General features: G+C 52.2%; 1 protein-coding gene and 1 long non-coding RNA gene across 2 annotated transcripts in view; one reads left to right on the top strand and one right to left on the bottom strand.

Annotated features, from left to right (window-relative positions):
• Positions 1–8189, bottom strand: part of LOC138762194 (uncharacterized) — a 59656-nt gene extending 51467 nt beyond the window's left edge. Inside the window, exon 1 of the long non-coding RNA XR_011356812.1 lies at positions 7961–8189. This is a non-coding gene — a long non-coding RNA (uncharacterized lncRNA). The remainder of the gene's footprint in view (positions 1–7960) is intronic.
• Positions 7996–20514, top strand: part of gpr155a (G protein-coupled receptor 155a) — a 118097-nt gene continuing 105578 nt past the window's right edge. The window contains exons 1-2 of the mRNA XM_069935773.1: positions 7996–8415; positions 19210–19325. The gene's annotated coding sequence lies outside the window, so the exon portion shown is untranslated. The remainder of the gene's footprint in view (positions 8416–19209; positions 19326–20514) is intronic.

Here is a 20514-nt window from a genome sequence, read left to right as displayed (position 1 = left end):
TCAGAGGTGCCTGGACTTGCAGCCACGTCGGTCAGAGGTGCCTGGACTTGCAGCCACGTCGGTCAGAGGTGCCTGGACTTGCAGCCACGTCGGTCAGAGGTGCCTGGACTTGCAGCCACGTCGGTCAGAGGTGCCTGGACTTGCAGCCACGTCGGTCAGAGGTGCCTGGACTTGCAGCCACGTCGGTCAGAGGTGCCTGGACTTGCAGCCACGTCGGTCAGAGGTGCCTGGACTTGCAGCCACGTCGGTCAGAGGTGCCTGGACTTGCAGCCACGTCGGTCAGAGGTGCCTGGACTTGCAGCCACGTCGGTCAGAGGTGCCTGGACTTGCAGCCACGTCGGTCAGAGGTGCCTGGACTTGCAGCCACGTCGGTCAGAGGTGCCTGGACTTGCAGCCACGTCGGTCAGAGGTGCCTGGACTTGCAGCCACGTCGGTCAGAGGTGCCTGGACTTGCAGCCACGTCGGTCAGAGGTGCCTGGACTTGCAGCCACGTCGGTCAGAGGTGCCTGGACTTGCAGCCACGTCGGTCAGAGGTGCCTGGACTTGCAGCCACGTCGGTCAGAGGTGCCTGGACTTGCAGCCACGTCGGTCAGAGGTGCCTGGACTTGCAGCCACGTCGGTCAGAGGTGCCTGGACTTGCAGCCACGTCGGTCAGAGGTGCCTGGACTTGCAGCCACGTCGGTCAGAGGTGCCTGGACTTGCAGCCACGTCGGTCAGAGGTGCCTGGACTTGCAGCCACGTCGGTCAGAGGTGCCTGGACTTGCAGCCACGTCGGTCAGAGGTGCCTGGACTTGCAGCCACGTCGGTCAGAGGTGCCTGGACTTGCAGCCACGTCGGTCAGAGGTGCCTGGACTTGCAGCCACGTCGGTCAGAGGTGCCTGGACTTGCAGCCACGTCGGTCAGAGGTGCCTGGACTTGCAGCCACGTCGGTCAGAGGTGCCTGGACTTGCAGCCACGTCGGTCAGAGGTGCCTGGACTTGCAGCCACGTCGGTCAGAGGTGCCTGGACTTGCAGCCACGTCGGTCAGAGGTGCCTGGACTTGCAGCCACGTCGGTCAGAAGTGCCTGGACTTGCAGCCACGTCGGTCAGAGGTGCCTGGACTTGCAGCCACGTCGGTCAGAGGTGCCTGGACTTGCAGCCACGTCGGTCAGAGGTGCCTGGACTTGCAGCCACGTCGGTCAGAGGTGCCTGGACTTGCAGCCACGTCGGTCAGAGGTGCCTGGACTTGCAGCCACGTCGGTCAGAGGTGCCTGGACTTGCAGCCACGTCGGTCAGAGGTGCCTGGACTTGCAGCCACGTCGGTCAGAGGTGCCTGGACTTGCAGCCACGTCGGTCAGAGGTGCCTGGACTTGCAGCCACGTCGGTCAGAGGTGCCTGGACTTGCAGCCACGTCGGTCAGAGGTGCCTGGACTTGCAGCCACGTCGGTCAGAGGTGCCTGGACTTGCAGCCACGTCGGTCAGAGGTGCCTGGACTTCCAGCCACGTCGGTCAGAGGTGCCTGGACTTGCAGCCACGTCGGTCAGAGGTGCCTGGACTTGCAGCCACGTCGGTCAGAGGTGCCTGGACTTGCAGCCACGTCGGTCAGAGGTGCCTGGACTTCCAGCCACGTCGGTCAGAGGTGCCTGGACTTCCAGCCACGTCGGTCAGAGGTGCCTGGACTTCCAGCCACGTCGGTCAGAGGTGCCTGGACTTCCAGCCACGTCGGTCAGAGGTGCCTGGACTTCCAGCCACGTCGGTCAGAGGTGCCTGGACTTCCAGCCACGTCGGTCAGAGGTGCCTGGACTTCCAGCCACGTCGGTCAGAGGTGCCTGGACTTCCAGCCACGTCGGTCAGCGGTGCCTGGACTTCCAGCCACGTCGGTCAGCGGTGCCTGGACTTCCAGCCACGTCGGTCAGCGGTGCCTGGACTTCCAGCCACGTCGGTCAGCGGTGCCTGGACTTCCAGCCACGTCGGTCAGCGGTGCCTGGACTTCCAGCCACGTCGGTCAGCGGTGCCTGGACTTCCAGCCACGTCGGTCAGCGGTGCCTGGACTTCCAGCCACGTCGGTCAGAGGTGCCTGGACTTCCAGCCACGTCGGTCAGAGGTGCCTGGACTTCCAGCCACGTCGGTCAGCGGTGCCTGGACTTCCAGCCACGTCGGTCAGAGGTGCCTGGACTTCCAGCCACGTCGGTCAGAGGTGCCTGGACTTCCAGCCACGTCGGTCAGAGGTGCCTGGACTTCCAGCCACGTCGGTCAGAGGTGCCTGGACTTCCAGCCACGTCGGTCAGAGGTGCCTGGACTTCCAGCCACGTCGGTCAGAGGTGCCTGGACTTCCAGCCACGTCGGTCAGAGGTGCCTGGACTTGCAGCCACGTCGGTCAGAGGTGCCTGGACTTGCAGCCACGTCGGTCAGAGGTGCCTGGACTTGCAGCCACGTCGGTCAGAGGTGCCTGGACTTGCAGCCACGTCGGTCAGAGGTGCCTGGACTTGCAGCCACGTCGGTCAGAGGTGCCTGGACTTGCAGCCACGTCGGTCAGAGGTGCCTGGACTTGCAGCCACGTCGGTCAGAGGTGCCTGGACTTGCAGCCACGTCGGTCAGAGGTGCCTGGACTTGCAGCCACGTCGGTCAGAGGTGCCTGGACTTGCAGCCACGTCGGTCAGAGGTGCCTGGACTTGCAGCCACGTCGGTCAGAGGTGCCTGGACTTGCAGCCACGTCGGTCAGAGGTGCCTGGACTTGCAGCCACGTCGGTCAGAGGTGCCTGGACTTGCAGCCACGTCGGTCAGAGGTGCCTGGACTTGCAGCCACGTCGGTCAGAGGTGCCTGGACTTGCAGCCACGTCGGTCAGAGGTGCCTGGACTTGCAGCCACGTCGGTCAGAGGTGCCTGGACTTGCAGCCACGTCGGTCAGAGGTGCCTGGACTTGCAGCCACGTCGGTCAGAGGTGCCTGGACTTCCAGCCACGTCGGTCAGAGGTGCCTGGACTTCCAGCCACGTCGGTCAGAGGTGCCTGGACTTGCAGCCACGTCGGTCAGAGGTGCCTGGACTTGCAGCCACGTCGGTCAGAGGTGCCTGGAGTTCCAGCCACGTCGGTCAGAGGTGCCTGGACTTCCAGCCACGTCGGTCAGAGGTGCCTGGACTTCCAGCCACGTCGGTCAGTGGTGCCTGGACTTCCAGCCACGTCGGTCAGTGGTGCCTGGACTTCCAGCCACGTCGGTCAGTGGTGCCTGGACTTCCAGCCACGTCGGTCAGAGGTGCCTGGACTTCCAGCCACGTCGGTCAGAGGTGCCTGGACTTCCAGCCACGTCGGTCAGAGGTGCCTGGACTTCCAGCCACGTCGGTCAGAGGTGCCTGGACTTGCAGCCACGTCGGTCAGAGGTGCCTGGACTTGCAGCCACGTCGGTCAGAGGTGCCTGGACTTGCAGCCACGTCGGTCAGAGGTGCCTGGACTTGCAGCCACGTCGGTCAGAGGTGCCTGGACTTGCAGCCACGTCGGTCAGAGGTGCCTGGACTTGCAGCCACGTCGGTCAGAGGTGCCTGGACTTGCAGCCACGTCGGTCAGAGGTGCCTGGACTTGCAGCCACGTCGGTCAGAGGTGCCTGGACTTGCAGCCACGTCGGTCAGAGGTGCCTGGACTTGCAGCCACGTCGGTCAGAGGTGCCTGGACTTGCAGCCACGTCGGTCAGAGGTGCCTGGACTTGCAGCCACGTCGGTCAGAGGTGCCTGGACTTGCAGCCACGTCGGTCAGAGGTGCCTGGACTTGCAGCCACGTCGGTCAGAGGTGCCTGGACTTCCAGCCACGTCGGTCAGCGTTGCCTGGACTTGGTCAGAGGTGCCTGGACTTCCAGCCACGTCGGTCAGAGGTGCCTGGACTTCCAGCCACGTCGGTCAGAGGTGCCTGGACTTCCAGCCACGTCGGTCAGAGGTGCCTGGACTTCCAGCCACGTCGGTCAGAGGTGCCTGGACTTCCAGCCACGTCGGTCAGAGGTGCCTGGACTTCCAGCCACGTCGGTCAGAGGTGCCTGGACTTCCAGCCACGTCGGTCAGAGGTGCCTGGACTTCCAGCCACGTCGGTCAGAGGTGCCTGGGCTTCCAGCCACGTCGGTCAGCGGTGCCTGGGCTTCCAGTCACGTCGGTCAGAGGTGCCTGGGCTTCCAGCCACGTCGGTCAGAGGTGCCTGGGCTTCCAGCCACGTCGGTCAGAGGTGCCTGGGCTTCCAGCCACGTCGGTCAGAGGTGCCTGGACTTCCAGCCACGTCGGTCAGAGGTGCCTGGACTTCCAGCCACGTCGGTCAGAGGTGCCTGGACTTCCAGCCACGTCGGTCAGAGGTGCCTGGACTTCCAGCCACGTCGGTCAGAGGTGCCTGGACTTCCAGCCACGTCGGTCAGAGGTGCCTGGACTTCCAGCCACGTCGGTCAGCGGTGCCTGGACTTCCAGCCACGTCGGTCAGAGGTGCCTGGACTTCCAGCCACGTCGGTCAGCGTTGCCTGGACTTGGTCAGAGGTGCCTGGACTTCCAGCCACGTCGGTCAGAGGTGCCTGGACTTCCAGCCACGTCGGTCAGAGGTGCCTGGACTTCCAGCCACGTCGGTCAGAGGTGCCTGGACTTCCAGCCACGTCGGTCAGAGGTGCCTGGGCTTCCAGCCACGTCGGTCAGCGGTGCCTGGGCTTCCAGTCACGTCGGTCAGAAGTGCCTGGGCTTCCAGCCACGTCGGTCAGAGGTGCCTGGGCTTCCAGCCAGGTCGGTCAGAGGTGCCTGGACTTCCAGCCAGGTCGGTCAGAGGTGCCTGGACTTCCAGCCAGGTCGGTCAGAGGTGCCTGGACTTCCAGCCACGTCGGTCAGAGGTGCCTGGACTTGCAGCCACGTCGGTCAGAGGTGCCTGGACTTGCAGCCACGTCGGTCAGAGGTGCCTGGACTTGCAGCCACGTCGGTCAGAGGTGCCTGGACTTGCAGCCACGTCGGTCAGAGGTGCCTGGACTTGCAGCCACGTCGGTCAGAGGTGCCTGGACTTGCAGCCACGTCGGTCAGAGGTGCCTGGACTTGCAGCCACGTCGGTCAGAGGTGCCTGGACTTGCAGCCACGTCGGTCAGAGGTGCCTGGACTTGCAGCCACGTCGGTCAGAGGTGCCTGGACTTGCAGCCACGTCGGTCAGAGGTGCCTGGACTTGCAGCCACGTCGGTCAGAGGTGCCTGGACTTGCAGCCACGTCGGTCAGAGGTGCCTGGACTTGCAGCCACGTCGGTCAGAGGTGCCTGGACTTGCAGCCACGTCGGTCAGAGGTGCCTGGAGTTCCAGCCACGTCGGTCAGAGGTGCCTGGAGTTCCAGCCACGTCGGTCAGAGGTGCCTGGACTTCCAGCCACGTCGGTCAGTGGTGCCTGGACTTCCAGCCACGTCGGTCAGTGGTGCCTGGACTTCCAGCCACGTCGGTCAGTGGTGCCTGGACTTCCAGCCACGTCGGTCAGAGGTGCCTGGACTTCCAGCCACGTCGGTCAGAGGTGCCTGGACTTCCAGCCACGTCGGTCAGAGGTGCCTGGACTTCCAGCCACGTCGGTCAGAGGTGCCTGGACTTGCAGCCACGTCGGTCAGAGGTGCCTGGACTTGCAGCCACGTCGGTCAGAGGTGCCTGGACTTGCAGCCACGTCGGTCAGAGGTGCCTGGACTTGCAGCCACGTCGGTCAGAGGTGCCTGGACTTGCAGCCACGTCGGTCAGAGGTGCCTGGACTTGCAGCCACGTCGGTCAGAGGTGCCTGGACTTGCAGCCACGTCGGTCAGAGGTGCCTGGACTTGCAGCCACGTCGGTCAGAGGTGCCTGGACTTGCAGCCACGTCGGTCAGAGGTGCCTGGACTTGCAGCCACGTCGGTCAGAGGTGCCTGGACTTGCAGCCACGTCGGTCAGAGGTGCCTGGACTTGCAGCCACGTCGGTCAGAGGTGCCTGGACTTGCAGCCACGTCGGTCAGAGGTGCCTGGACTTCCAGCCACGTCGGTCAGAGGTGCCTGGACTTCCAGCCACGTCGGTCAGCGTTGCCTGGACTTGGTCAGAGGTGCCTGGACTTCCAGCCACGTCGGTCAGAGGTGCCTGGACTTCCAGCCACGTCGGTCAGAGGTGCCTGGACTTCCAGCCACGTCGGTCAGAGGTGCCTGGACTTCCAGCCACGTCGGTCAGAGGTGCCTGGACTTCCAGCCACGTCGGTCAGAGGTGCCTGGACTTCCAGCCACGTCGGTCAGAGGTGCCTGGGCTTCCAGCCACGTCGGTCAGAGGTGCCTGGACTTCCAGCCACGTCGGTCAGCGGTGCCTGGGCTTCCAGTCACGTCGGTCAGAGGTGCCTGGGCTTCCAGCCACGTCGGTCAGAGGTGCCTGGGCTTCCAGCCACGTCGGTCAGAGGTGCCTGGGCTTCCAGCCACGTCGGTCAGAGGTGCCTGGACTTCCAGCCACGTCGGTCAGAGGTGCCTGGACTTCCAGCCACGTCGGTCAGAGGTGCCTGGACTTCCAGCCACGTCGGTCAGAGGTGCCTGGACTTCCAGCCACGTCGGTCAGAGGTGCCTGGACTTCCAGCCACGTCGGTTAGAGGTGCCTGGACTTCCAGCCACGTCGGTCAGCGGTGCCTGGACTTCCAGCCACGTCGGTCAGAGGTGCCTGGACTTCCAGCCACGTCGGTCAGCGTTGCCTGGACTTGGTCAGAGGTGCCTGGACTTCCAGCCACGTCGGTCAGAGGTGCCTGGACTTCCAGCCACGTCGGTCAGAGGTGCCTGGACTTCCAGCCACGTCGGTCAGAGGTGCCTGGACTTCCAGCCACGTCGGTCAGAGGTGCCTGGGCTTCCAGCCACGTCGGTCAGCGGTGCCTGGGCTTCCAGTCACGTCGGTCAGAAGTGCCTGGGCTTCCAGCCACGTCGGTCAGAGGTGCCTGGGCTTCCAGCCAGGTTGGTCAGAGGTGCCTGGACTTCCAGCCAGGTCGGTCAGAGGTGCCTGGACTTCCAGCCAGGTCGGTCAGAGGTGCCTGGACTTCCAGCCACGTCGGTCAGAGGTGCCTGGACTTCCAGCCACGTCGGTCAGAGGTGCCTGGACTTCCAGCCACGTCGGTCAGAGGTGCCTGGACTTCCAGCCACGTCGGTCAGAGGTGCATGGACTTCCAGCCACGTCGGTCAGAGGTGCCTGGACTTCCAGCCACGTCGGTCAGAGGTGCCTGGACTTCCAGCCACGTCGGTCAGAGGTGCCTGGACTTCCAGCCACGTCGGTCAGAGGTGCCTGGACTTCCAGCCACGTCGGTCAGCGGTGCCTGGACTTCCAGCCACGTCGGTCAGCGGTGCCTGGACTTCCAGCCACGTCGGTCAGAGGTGCCTGGACTTCCAGCCACGTCGGTCAGCTTTGCCTGGACTTGGTCAGAGGTGCCTGGACTTCCAGCTACGTCGGTCAGAGGTGCCTGGGCTTCCAGCCACGTCGGTCAGAGGTGCCTGGGCTTCCAGCCACGTCGGTCAGCGGTGCCTGGGCTTCCAGTCACGTCGGTCAGAGGTGCCTGGGCTTCCAGCCACGTCGGTCAGAGGTGCCTGGGCTTCCAGCCACGTCGGTCAGAGGTGCCTGGACTTCCAGCCAGGTCGGTCAGAGGTGCCTGGACTTCCAGCCAGGTCGGTCAGAGGTGCCTGGACTTCCAGCCACGTCGGTCAGAGGTGCCTGGACTTCCAGCCACGTCGGTCAGAGGTGCCTGGACTTCCAGCCACGTCGGTCAGAGGTGCCTGGACTTCCAGCCACGTTGGTCAGAGGTGCCTGGACTTCCAGCCACGTCGGTCAGAGGTGCCTGGACTTCCAGCCACGTTGGTCAGAGGTGCCTGGACTTCCAGCCACGTTGGCCTGGCGTTTGAGGGGGGAGGGAGTTGTTGCTGAGCGAGGAAGTGAAAGTTGGCACGGAGGAGGTGGTGTCAGAGAAGCATCAGCCCAATCTCTCTCTCCCTCTCCCTCTCCCTCCCTCTTGTTCGCGGCCGTGACCTTACCCTGAGTGTTCTCGCATCTGCCCTCGTTCAGCCGCGAGGAGAACCACGCATTGCTGCAGCAGCTGTGGAAGTCGATGAGGCTGATCGGATGGGATCCTTCCTTGCGGCGCCGGGAGCCCAGCGCGCCCGTCCTGGCGGAAGGAAACCTTGGCCCCTCCTCTTTCGCTTTTCGCACTGAACTTTGGTGGGGGCGAGCGCGGCCCGTCCCCCTGTGAGAGTCGGTGGGCGGCTCGCCGGCATGCGGTTGATTGGCCAGCCCGGGCTGTCAATCACAATGAGGGTGGGGGAACTGCGGAGAAGCAGGACCGCGGAGGACACGCGCCGTGGCGGCGGGGACTGTCCTGGGACCGGGTGCTGGGGCACCGCGACGCTCTTTGGAAGGGAGCAGCCGGTGTTCGGCGATGTCGGGGGGCGCCAGCGGAGCGTGAGCGTTTTGTCCCCGACGCTGACGATCGGTAAACATGTTTTGCCCAATACGGCACCTCAGTTCTTGGATTCAGCGGCCCCGGGATCGGAAGCGACCTGAGGCATCAGCGGGGTTGAAGGGGGTGGGGGGGGAGGGGGTCTTTGCCGGGTGGGGTGGGGGGGGAGGGGGGTCTTTGCCGGTTTCTAGTACGAGTTGGAGCTCCTGGTGAGAGCAAGGTGAAACATTGCAAAGTCGCCACCCTTCAGGTGGGTGAAACGGACTCGTCAGCAGCTTTGGACAAGTTCACTTCCAGTCTGGACACTTCGTTACCACTGGACCGGAGGGTGTGGGCAGGGTCGAGGATGCCATGGAATGGGGGTGGGCAAATACAATGACACCAGGTCGACTGCCTTAACATGTATCCCCTCCGATGCTAACATAGGAAATGGGAAAGCAGAGCTGTTGCCAGTGTGTTTGAAATGACCCTTTGACAAATTCTAATTGGTCATTTTGCCTGTACTTGTCTGACTTACAGGCATTGAAGTTTCAATTTTGAATTGACAATACGCCCCCCCCCCCCCAAAAAACAAAATGCTGGGTCTTTTCCCCAGAGTTGAGGAATCCGAAACTAGAGGGGAACGGTTTGGGATGAGGAGGGAAGATGTATTGGGAAAGAGCTGTCAGAGGAATGGGGCGGAGAGGTTAGGAGATGATGGGCCAAGCGTGGGCGAAATGGGACCGGCTCAGGTGGTCAACTTGTTCCTTGGGCCAAAGAGCCTGTTTCTGGGTGGCCTGACTCGATAGTCGAGAGCAAATTGAATCTGAATGTATGAAATTTTCATCATTAATGATCGGCTTATTGTCCGTCAATGTGCTATCATTTTTCTGAGATTTCGAAGCAGATGGTGGAATTCCAAAATAAACCAGAAATTCTGAAAATGTTTAGGTCAAGGAAGAAGCTGGAGGAATGTTAAATTATTTTCTTTCTCCACAGTTCTGAATTTTTCAGAACACTTTTCAGAATAAACTATTTCTGTTTGCTCTTCCTATGAAAGGTTCGAGTTCTCCTGATTTCCTCCTGAAGTCCACAATCATTTCCTTGGTTTTGCTAACGCGGAGTGCAAGGTTGTTAGTGTGAGCTAACAATGAGCTAATCTATCTCCCTCCTGTACACTTTTTCATTGTGGTCTTTGATTCTGCCGACCACCATGGTGTCATTGTCAAATTTATAGATGGCATTGGAATTGTGCCTGGCCACACTGTCATTGTGTAGAATGAGTAGAGCAGTGGGCTAAGCCCGCATCCTTGGGGTGCGCCTGTGTTGATCGTCAGTGAGGAGGAGATGTTGTTTCCAATTCGTACTGACTGTTTTCTTCCAAAGAGGATCCAGTTGGTAAGGGGTGTGCAGAGGCCCAAGGTTTGGAGCTCATTGACTGGCACTGAGGGAATAATGGTGTTAAAGGCTTAGCTGTAGTTGATGAAGAGGAATTTGCTGTTTTCTGGGTGATCCAGAGCTGAGTGGAGAGTCAGTGATGTTACGCCTGCTGTGGAGCATTTGTGACAGTAGGAGAATTGCAGAGGGTCCAGTCTTTTACTGAGGTACATATTCATTCTGACCATGTCCAACCTCTCAAAGCATTTTATCACATGAGGTGTTGGTGTTACTGGGTGATAATTGTTGTGGCAGTTCACTCTCTTCGTCTTGGGCACCAGGATGATTGATGCTCTTTTGAAGCAGTTGGGAAGCAGCAATGAGAGATTGAAAATGTCCATGAGCATTCCAGGTAGTTGGTTGGCACATATTTTAAGTACCCTGCCAGTTATGCCATCAGGGCCTGACGCCTTGCGAGGGTTCACCCTCTTGAATGATGTTCTGACGTCAGCCTCGGAGACAGATATCACAGGGTCCTCAGACTTTGCAGGGGTTCTAAAAGGCACTGTTGACTTTTCCTTCTCAAAGTGGGCACGAGTTCAGCTCGTTTGGGTAATGAAGCATCAAAGGCATCTGTATGTTAACCCTCGCTCTGTAGGATGCACTCCCTGCCATAGCTGGTGTGTATCTGTCTCTGCCTCGAGCTTCCTCCAGATTGCTTCTTTTTTGCTGAGCTAGCCTTCCTCAGGTCATACCTGGACTTCTTGTCGAGATCTGGATCATTGGGCCTTAAATGCCCCAGTAGGTATATGTGTATGTATGTTTTTGTGAAAGATCTTGGGACAAAGAATTGTTGTGGATATAATGGGCAAAATCTTCTCCCTTAGTATTATAATGAGAATGTTACAAGTGTTTAAAAAATGGATTTAGTCTTATTGAGCTGCTTACATTAAATGCGTGGACGTTGATCTGGGACCAGCTTGTACTTATTATCTACCATTATCTATGGCTTGCAGTCATCCACTTAAATGCAACTGGAATAGAATAAACTTACAATGCCAAAGCTTACAAAGAGGTCTCATAAAAGCCTAACATCTTGAGATTGTATTGAAGTGATCCTTTTTAACTCATGGGACATTAATATTTTACACTCATTGGCTAACTTATACTGGAAGAAGAATATTAGGTTTAATATTATAGAACTATTAAGAAATTAAGCAAAACACATGAACCCATTGGAACAGCTGGAAGCCCTTAGGTGTTCCTTGACTTAAAAAAAAATTCTTTCCCACACATTGCCCAGTATTTATCATTTACAGTCACTGCAAATATTACCAAATTCCTTGGTATTCTCACTTATAACTATTGCAATGTTTTTATTCCAAAGGAATGAGACATTTATGTACAATCCCAGAATTGGTATGCAAATATGTTTAAGTAAAGTATTTTAATCTGATCTCAGAGTGATTATAATAATCTCCGGAATTCTAGTTTAGAAAAAAATGTTTTTGGTATGCTTTTAATGTAACTTTTTTAGACGTAATCTATTTTTAATATGTATTCATATAGTTATCCAATAGAATTCAGTAACACTGTACATATATTTAAACAAATGTGTTAATAATGCATTTTTTTTCATTGAGGGTATGGTACCTTTCAGGTCATTCAGTGTCCTTGTATTTCAGTAGAAAAGTATTTTGCACACAAAGTATTCAGTTGATTTTGACAGAAAGGAAATACTACTTCAGAAAAGCAGACATTGTGTTTCTGAACCTGCAGTGCAATGATGCTAAATATGAGAGCTTTTTAGGCCCGTCTTAACACATGGCTATGCAGGCCTCTTGCTGCCCTCTCATCTGTTTACTGATGTACATTATTTTTGCAGAAGAAGGCACCAAAAAAACCTTCCATAAGTAGTGTCTAACGACAATCAGGAAAATAGGCCAAGATGGTACAACAGCCCCTCACTATGAGGGGCAGATGCTGTCATCTGGAGCAAAAAAACAAAGTGCTGGAAGAAGTCAGTGTGTGGAGTAGCATCTCAGGGAAGGAAGAATTTTCTGAATTTCAGTTGCGATCGCAAGAGAACTGAGAGAGAAGAGGGAAGAGAGCTGGTCGAAAGAGGAGAGAGCCCTTGGGAGATCTGCAGAGCAAAGAGGCTTGGGGTTACAGGTGCATGAAAGAGGTGATGCAGGTGGACAGGGTCGTGAAAGAAGTCCTTGGCATACTTGCCTTCATTGGTCATGGTAAAAACACAATGCTGGAGAAACTCAGCAGGAAAGACCGTGTACTTTATATGGCAAAGATACAGAACCATGAGCCAGAAATGTTGGCTGTGTTTCTTTGCCCTTTCTACTTAAAGGACACGGTCTGACCTGCTGAGCTTCTCCAGCATTGTGTTTTCACTTCAATCTCGGTGCCTGCAGACTCTGGTGTTTTATTCATTGGTCAAGGAATTAGTGAGAGCACACCTGGAGTATTCTGCACGGTTTGGACTCCCAGCTACAGAAAGTATGTCATTAAAGCTGGAAAGATTCACAAGGATTTGGGCGGTGATGTAATGAATTAACTGGTTAATACAGTTGAAATGTTGGCCATTCTTTTATTCTCACTGATGTCCACTGAGTTCTTTCTGCAGATTATGTTTAGCAAGGTAGATGGAGCCGGCTGAGGTTAGTGCACATGAAGGTGGAGGCAGCTGCTGGAGGATGAGAATTGGGCATGCAAATGTTGTGTATGGGAATCTAATAAGTAAGGAAGTAAAGTAAATAGGTAAGGAAGGTGATAATGTCACCTATCTTGATTTTGATTTTTTTTCTCTCTCTATTCTTCCATCTCTGCCGCACCACAGTGGCCCCCAGGGCTGCGAGCTTAGTCCACTGCTGTCCACTCTACTGACTCATGACCGTGCAGCAAAACACAGCTCAAACCACATCATCAAGTTTGCTGATGACATGACCGTGGTGGGCCTTTTTAATAAGAATGATGAGTCACCTTACAGAGGTGAGGTGCAGTCGCTAACAGACTGGTGCAGATGCCACAACCTGTATCTGGATGTTAATAAAACAAAAGAGATGTTTGTTGATCTGGGAGGGCTCAGGGGGAATCACTCTCCGCTGACCATTGTTGGCTCGACCATTGAGGTTGTCAAGAGTGTCAGGTTCCTTGGAGTGCACTTGGTGGAGAATCTCACCTGGTCCCTTAACACCAGCTCCATAATCAAGAAAGCCCAGTAGCGCCTCTACTTCCTGCAAGGCTGAGGAATGTTCATCTCCCACCCTCCATTCTCACCACATTCTACAGAGGATGTATTGAGAGCATTCTGAGCAACTGCATCACCACCTGGTTTGGAAGCTGTACCATCTTGGACCATAAGACCCTGCAGAGGATAGTGAAGTCAGTGGAAAAGATCATTGGGGGCTCTCTTCCTACCACGAAGGTCACCTCCAACACACGATGCACGCGGACTGCAATAAACATTGAAGGACTCCACACACCCCTCATGTAAATTGTTCTCCTTTTTGCCATCTGGTAGGAGGTTCCATAGCACTCAGGGCCTTGCATCCAGATTGGGCAACAGTATTTTCCCCCAAGCCATCAGGCTCCTGAATTCCCAGAACATATGTGGATAGTGTACCGTGGACTTTTATTGTATATGTCTTAACATTTTAACTTCTAACTTATATTTATGTAAATATGCTCTGTGGTCCTGGAGAAACCCTATCTTCTCTTTATCGTTGTGATAGTACAGATCTATCACCAATGTATATAGTGTATATAGTTACAGTATCTAGACTGTGCTTACAGCGATTGGCTGAGAGCTAAGCACACCTACTGTTTGGGCCTTAAAGGGTTGTGTCCCTAGCCAGGTCAGATCATTCCAGACTGGTCGGCCACCTGTGAAGAGCTCCTGTCTTTTGCTAATAAAAGCCTTGGTTTGGATCAACAAGTCTTTGATTCTTTCGACGAGCTCTACAATCGTGCAATCAGGGCATTGTGAAAGGTGTGCTTCCCTCAGAATGTTAAAAGGGGAAGGCAAGGTGTGTCTGGTGGTGTAGTTTAATTGAAGATGATGGAAATGAAATATGATTTTTGAATGTGGAAGCATAAAGAACATCTTCTACCTGAGCATATTGCAACCTTATGAACTCAATATTGAATACAATAACTTCAAATAACTGTCCTTTCACGTTCTGAATTAGGATAATTCACCAGTAATATTAAGATTTCCTCTTGACAAGCATACTGCTTTATTGCTGAGTACTTCCAACATTCTCTCTGTTTCACATTTCCACATCTCACAGTTCTGGAGTGTTCTTTCATTTCATTTCTTTCTAATTACCTTTTTTTTTATCCATTAACTGGTGGCATTGAAAACATTGTCACCTGGGCTTTTCCTGTATGAGAGTATAGAAGCAGTAAAGGACTAGACAGCTCCTCATGCTTAATCTGCATTCAATAAGTGTGACTGTTCTTTTCACGGGGCTACTTTCCCGAGATAACCCATATCTTCTGATTCCCTTTATAATTTTTTTAAATCTTCATCTCTGTTTTTGAATATCATCCGCAAAAGAAGATTTAAAGTCCTGATATGTATAGAATTATATAGATTCACCATGCTCTGGGTGAAGAAATGTCCTCTTGTTTTAGTCCTGAACAGGTGCCTCTTTACTTTGAGATGGTCACCTCTGGTTCTAGATTCTCTAGCCCAAGGATACATTATACCTTCATCTTATCTGTCAAGCATTTTTTTTTTGTACATTTCAGTGAGATTGACTCTAATTCTAAACTCTGAAGGTTAAATCACAGCACGTTTAACCTCTCTCATAGGACCATTCTCCCACAACCTCCGCCCCTCATTCCAAAACCTTCTCCATTCCAATAATCCATCTGGTAATCCTTCACTGCACAGTCCCTATCTTAATATATCCTTTTTAAACCAGGGCACCTTGACAGTGTTTCAGGTATAAATACACAAACTTGCTGGAGAAACTGGGCAGATCCCATAGTGTCCATAGGAGGCAAAGATATATAACCAATGTGGCAAAAACAAAAAGCTGGAGAAATACAGCAGATCAAACAGTGTCCTTTATAAAGCAAAAATAGAATTACATAACCGACGTTTCAGGCTTGAACCCTTCATCAAGGTATGGAAAAATGTCAGCGGCCATCCGAATAAAAGGGGAAGGGGTCGCAAAAGCAGGAGGTAATTGTTGGAGAAGGGAGGGAGGGCACAACAGCAGTCAGGGGGAGGAGGGATGGCTAGGTGAATAGAGAGGGAAGGGGGTGGAGAGCTAACAGGAGGAAGGGAAGGGAAGGGAGGAGGAAAGAGGAGCAGGTTAGCAATAACCGAAAAAGTCGATAATAATGCCATCGGGGGGGGATGATTGGTGGGGAGGGATGAGTGGAGTGCATGAGGGAGTCACGGAGGGAGCGGTCCCTATGGAAGGCAGAGAGGGGAAGATGTGTTAGGTAGTGGGATCCTTTTGTAAGTGCTGGAAATTCTGCAGGATAATGTGTTGGATGCAGAGGCTGGTGGGGTGTTAGGTGAGGACAAGGGAAATCTGTGTTTGTTGCATCTGGGGGTAGAGGGGGCCAGGACTGATGAGCGGGAAATGGAGGAGATGTGAGTGAGAGCTGAGTTGATGGTGGTGGAGGGGAAGCCATTTTTGTAGAAGAAGGCAGACTAATGTTTTGGGCCTGGGCCCTTCATCAAGGTATGAGCAAAATTCAGGCAGGTGTCTGAATAAAATGGTAGGGGAAGAAGGAGGAGGGGGAGGAGCATCAGTCAAGAGGACATGGGTGGACATGGGTCAGTGTGCAGGAGAGAAATGCTGAGAACTGATCAGGAGAGGAGCGGTAGCTCTGAATTCAGAGCTGGAAGAAAGGAGATAGGGAAAGAGGGTGAGACAAGGGGAGGGGAGATGGAGGAAAGGAGACGTAGGGATAGGGAATGAGTTGGGGGAGTGCTAATGGAAACCAGAGAGTCGATGTAAATGCTGTCTGGTTGGAGGGTGCTAAGTTGGAATATGAGGTGGTGTTCCTCCATTTTCCAAGTGGCCTCAGTTGGGCAGTCCATGTGACCATGGACAGACATGTTGACATGGGAATGGGGCAGGGGAAGTTTCAGGTGTTGTCTTATTGGGGACCTAGAATGTTGCAGCAAAACATTCCCATTCTTGTAGTTGAATCCTTTTGCATCCAATGATAACATACCATTTGCCTTTTTGATTACTTGCTGATTCTGCATTTTCAGAGCTTCCTATACAAGATCGCCCAGGTCTCTCCAAAAACCTGTTGGAATCTCTCAGCATAACCATCAGGATGATTTAACATGTATTTAAGAGTCAATTAATTTACTAGGGGAAAGAATTGACAATAAAAATAAAACAATCTGAACTATTTTCCTTTTAAATGAGGATTATGCCCATGGATTAATGTTATTTTTATCAAATCCTAATTTTTGGCAGATTTGATTGATGCTTCTTCTGGCTCTCCTTCCCATAGGATGATGATGGTTCCTTTCAGTCAGTTTGTGGGGTTTGATATGTGCGTCCTGGAGGGGCTGGACAGGCCGATCCTCGACAGGCCCTGCTGGCCACATACTTGGCAGGTGAGGTCTGAAGCAGAAGCTCTGTTGCGGTGCTTCCTGTGCCTTTCCTCTGTTGCCTCTTTCATCATGTTCTCAGCTGCATCCACACCCTTTCTGATGGCGTCCCTCCACTGCGAGCGATCTTGAGCCTGATCCTCCCAGGTTGATGGGGCAATGTCAGCTTTCTTGAAGCTCCTGTGCAGAACATCCTTGTACCGTTGACACCAGCCTCCTGGTATCCTTGGGCAGTCTTCCGTCAGGCAGTCTGACAACATGTCCTTCCCATTGCAATTGGGCTGACATCACCAAGATTAAAACTGCTGGCATTTTGGCTCGAGAAAGGACCTGGATATTGGAGACCGTGTCTTGCCAGGTGAAATTCATCAGAGAACATAGGTGACGCTGCTGCAGTTGGTCAAGCTGACGTAAATGACTGATATGGGCACCACGTCTCACGTCCATATTAGTAAGGCTGATAGGACAAAGGTCCTGTGCACCTTGCACTTGGTGGCCCACCAAACCTGATCTTTCAGCTGACCAAAGGCAAAGCAGGCCTTTCTGGTTTTTGACTCAATCTCTACATCTAGAGAAGCTGAGGATGTTATGGTGCTGCCCAGGTAGTAAAACCTGTTGGCAGCTTTGAGATAAGGGTCATCATTGAGGACAGTTGGTTCTTTGTAGCTTGAGCCAGGGGCCGGCTGGTACAAAACATATCTTTTGAAGGCTGATTGTCATTCTGTAGCTCCTAGCAGCATTGGTTTTTGATTGATGCAATGTCCAAGTGAATCAACAAACATTTAAACTGTTTCATTGAAATATTTAAAATAAGCAGTGCTTAAGTTTGTCTCAGTTTTACAATACAGACCTTCATTCAGCAGAATGCCATCATGAAACGGTTACAATTTATACTAGAGGATGGTATTGATGATAATAAATCTCATGAGCTCTCCACTGAGCCTTGGATCACCTAGACACCAGAAACACGTACATCAGGCTGCTTTTCTTCTAACCTTCAACACCATCATCTCCTCGGTACTGGTCAGAAAGCTACAAGACCTAGGCCTCTGCATCTCCCTCTGCAACTGGATCCTTGACTTCCTAATTGGAAGACCACGGTCAGTGTGGATCGGTAACAACATCTCCTCCTCGCTGACAATCAACACAGGCACACCTCAAAGATGCCTGTTTAGCCCGCTGCTTCACCCATGACTTGTGGCTAGGTACATTTCAAAGGCCATCGACAAATTTGCTGAATCACAGACGGCAATGAAGAAGTGTGTAGGAGTGCGATAGATCAGCTGGTTGAGTGTGTCACAGCAACAACCTTGCACTCAACTGTAGCAAACTGATTGTCGACTGTAGAGAAACGGGGAGAAAACAAACCAGTCCTCATCGAGGGGTCAGCAGTAGAGAGGGAGTTAGGAGATTTAGTATGTCGCCAAAAACTCCTGCAAATTTCTATAGGTGTACCATGGAGACCATTCTGACTTGTTCCATCACTGTCTGGTATAGAAGTGCCAATGCATAGGACAGGAAAAGGCGACAGAAGGTTGTAAAATTGACCAGTGCCATTGGGGCATTAGTCCATTCCGTTAAGGTGGTGGTCATCAGAGGTGAGTAGCCTTCATCATTAAGGACCCTCACTAACCAGGCCATGCTCTCTTCTCACTGCTACTATCAGGAAGGAGGTACAGAAGCCTGAAGATGAGCCCCCAACATTACAAAAACAGCTTCTTCCCCACTGCCACCCGATTTCTGTATGGACAACCTCACTTTTTCTCTCTTTTTTTTTGCACTAATTTATTTATTTTTAAATAGTTTATTTATGGAGTTATTATTTATTGCAAGTTTTGCAGCTGTGTTGCACAAAATGACAAATTTCATAACATGTTCTGATTCTGAGAAAAAACACATACATAGTAATTGTACATATATATATAATATATAGATATTTTTCACTTGAATAGTTGATAGAAAGGTTTATTTGTGATGTTCACACCAGTGCATTATGTTCATAATGCTGGACCTAATTTTAGTGCCTGTAATAAGTTTGCTTTTTTACTGCATTTGGTAATACCCCCAGGTCAGGAAGGATTCTAGACTCCGATCCCTCAACCACACTTTCCAAAAGGTAACCAGAATTTTCCATCCAGTGCCCTCTTTCTTCCCTATTATTGTTAATAATATAAGGTAAATATTATTTTTTTTAAATTTATTGTCAGCAATACAATTTGTTTAAGTTTATCATGCAGGTTAGGTATGATCTCATTTATTTAATCTGGCGTCAACCCATAAAGAACTCTTCCTGGGAACTGAGTGCCCATTCAACATTCCCCAGCAGATGCTAGACCAATTTTTATTAAAGGGGTAAACAAATTAAGCAACATTCTTGATTTCTAAGTTTTGCTTTTTTTTCCAAATGAATTCACTGGAATCTTAACCTGACTAAACAATTTCAAAGCTTTGATGTAACTTCGTCATACTTAGAATGTTAAGCAGCTAGTCGATTGTAATTGAGCCCTGATATTTTAGGGTTGACACTGTTGCAATTTCAGCAAGGCCACATATCTTTAACCTGTAACGTGACTGTTAAAATTACAAATGATTGTCAGGATCTGAAGTGTTATACATAAAGCTTCAACCATTTGTTGTCCAACTCTTTGGAAATCCTGATGGTTCAGCATCTGGTCCACTAGGTATCATGTGAACCTTGAAGCTTCTGGGTTGACTGGAAATTCTTTATTCTACTCTGCTTTATCATTTTTTTTTAAAGCGACTTAAGATTGTGTTGGGGTATTATTAGATTACATTAAATACCATTTTTGTCCTGTGCATAACTTAGATTAACTAATTTTTCTCCTTTTCAACATGTTCAAAAGAAAATGGACTCCATCACTCTACAGAGTTAAACGTGAGAGTCTGGAGACACTGGAGTTGTAGTGGAATGCGCAAAAGTGCTGGAGAGACTCAGCAGGCCTTACAGCATCTACAGAAGGTAAAGGGTAACCATCGTTTTAGGCCTAAGCCCTTCATCATGAGCAGAAAACAGGCAGGTGCCTGAATGAAATGGTACAAGGGTGGGTGGGGGGGAAGTAGGGAAGAAGGGGCAGAGGAAGGAGCACAAGGTGGAAAAAGATGGGAGGGTAGAAAAGAAAAAAGCTGAGAAGCGATGGGGGAGGATATTGCTCTGAATGAAGAGGGTGGGGAGCTGGAGGAGAGGAGACAGAGGGATACGGACCGAGAGGAACTTGGGGAAGGTAGAATATAACGGAAATTGGAGGTCAATGCTAATGCCCTCTGGTTGGAGAGTACTCAGACAGAATTGTTCCTCCAATTTTTGGGTAACCTCAGTTTCCTAGTGCATAAGGCCATGCATCAACAAGTCGGTGCGGGAATGGTGAGTGGAATTAAAATGGTGGCCACTGGGAGGTTCCTGTTATTGTAGTAGGCAGAATGAAGGTGCTCAATTAAATACACTGAAACCTCGTTAGAACGCAATCCATTAATCCGCAGAATTGCTTATAGCGCAGGTGTCTGTGGACCCCAAACTCCATTTTTCTGTAAAATAAGTTGATTAAAATTAAGAATACCAATATTAAAAGAATGTGCTTGCTTTCTTTCATTGAAATTGTTAGTTATAGATAGCGGATCCTTTGAAAATTGTTAATATTTGGGCTCGATTATCCGTGGGCCCTCAGACATACTTGCGTCTATTCTGCGACTCGACTGTAACGCGGTATGAAATCTTGGACCCCAACTACCGCGTTCTAATGAGGTTTTACTGTAGTCTCCAGTTTGTGTTCAGTCTCTCTGATGTAAAGGAGGCTACATGGAAGTACCAGGTGGAAGAGATGACCCCTGAAGGTTCACAAGTGAAGTGTTGTTTCACTTGAAAGGACTGTTTGGGGGGGCCTGAATGGTAGTGAGGGAGGAGGTGTGGGTGCAAGTGTAGCAATTCTTGCAGTCACAGGGGTAGGTACCAAGGGGGCAATTAGTGAGAAGGGCTGGGTGGACAAGGGAGTCTCAGAGGCAGTGGTCCCTACAGAAAGCGGAGAGGGGAGGGGAAAATGTGTCTGATGATGGGATCACATTGTAGCTGGTAGAAATTGCAGAGGATAATATGTTGGATGCAGAGGCTGGTGGGTGGTAGGTGAGGATAAGGGGATTCCTGTCTTTGTTGTGTC

The sequence above is a fragment of the Narcine bancroftii genome, chromosome 4 (assembly GCF_036971445.1).
Source record: "Narcine bancroftii isolate sNarBan1 chromosome 4, sNarBan1.hap1, whole genome shotgun sequence".
NCBI lineage: Eukaryota > Metazoa > Chordata > Chondrichthyes > Torpediniformes > Narcinidae > Narcine > Narcine bancroftii.
This window is presented reverse-complemented; position numbering and strand designations above follow the sequence as displayed.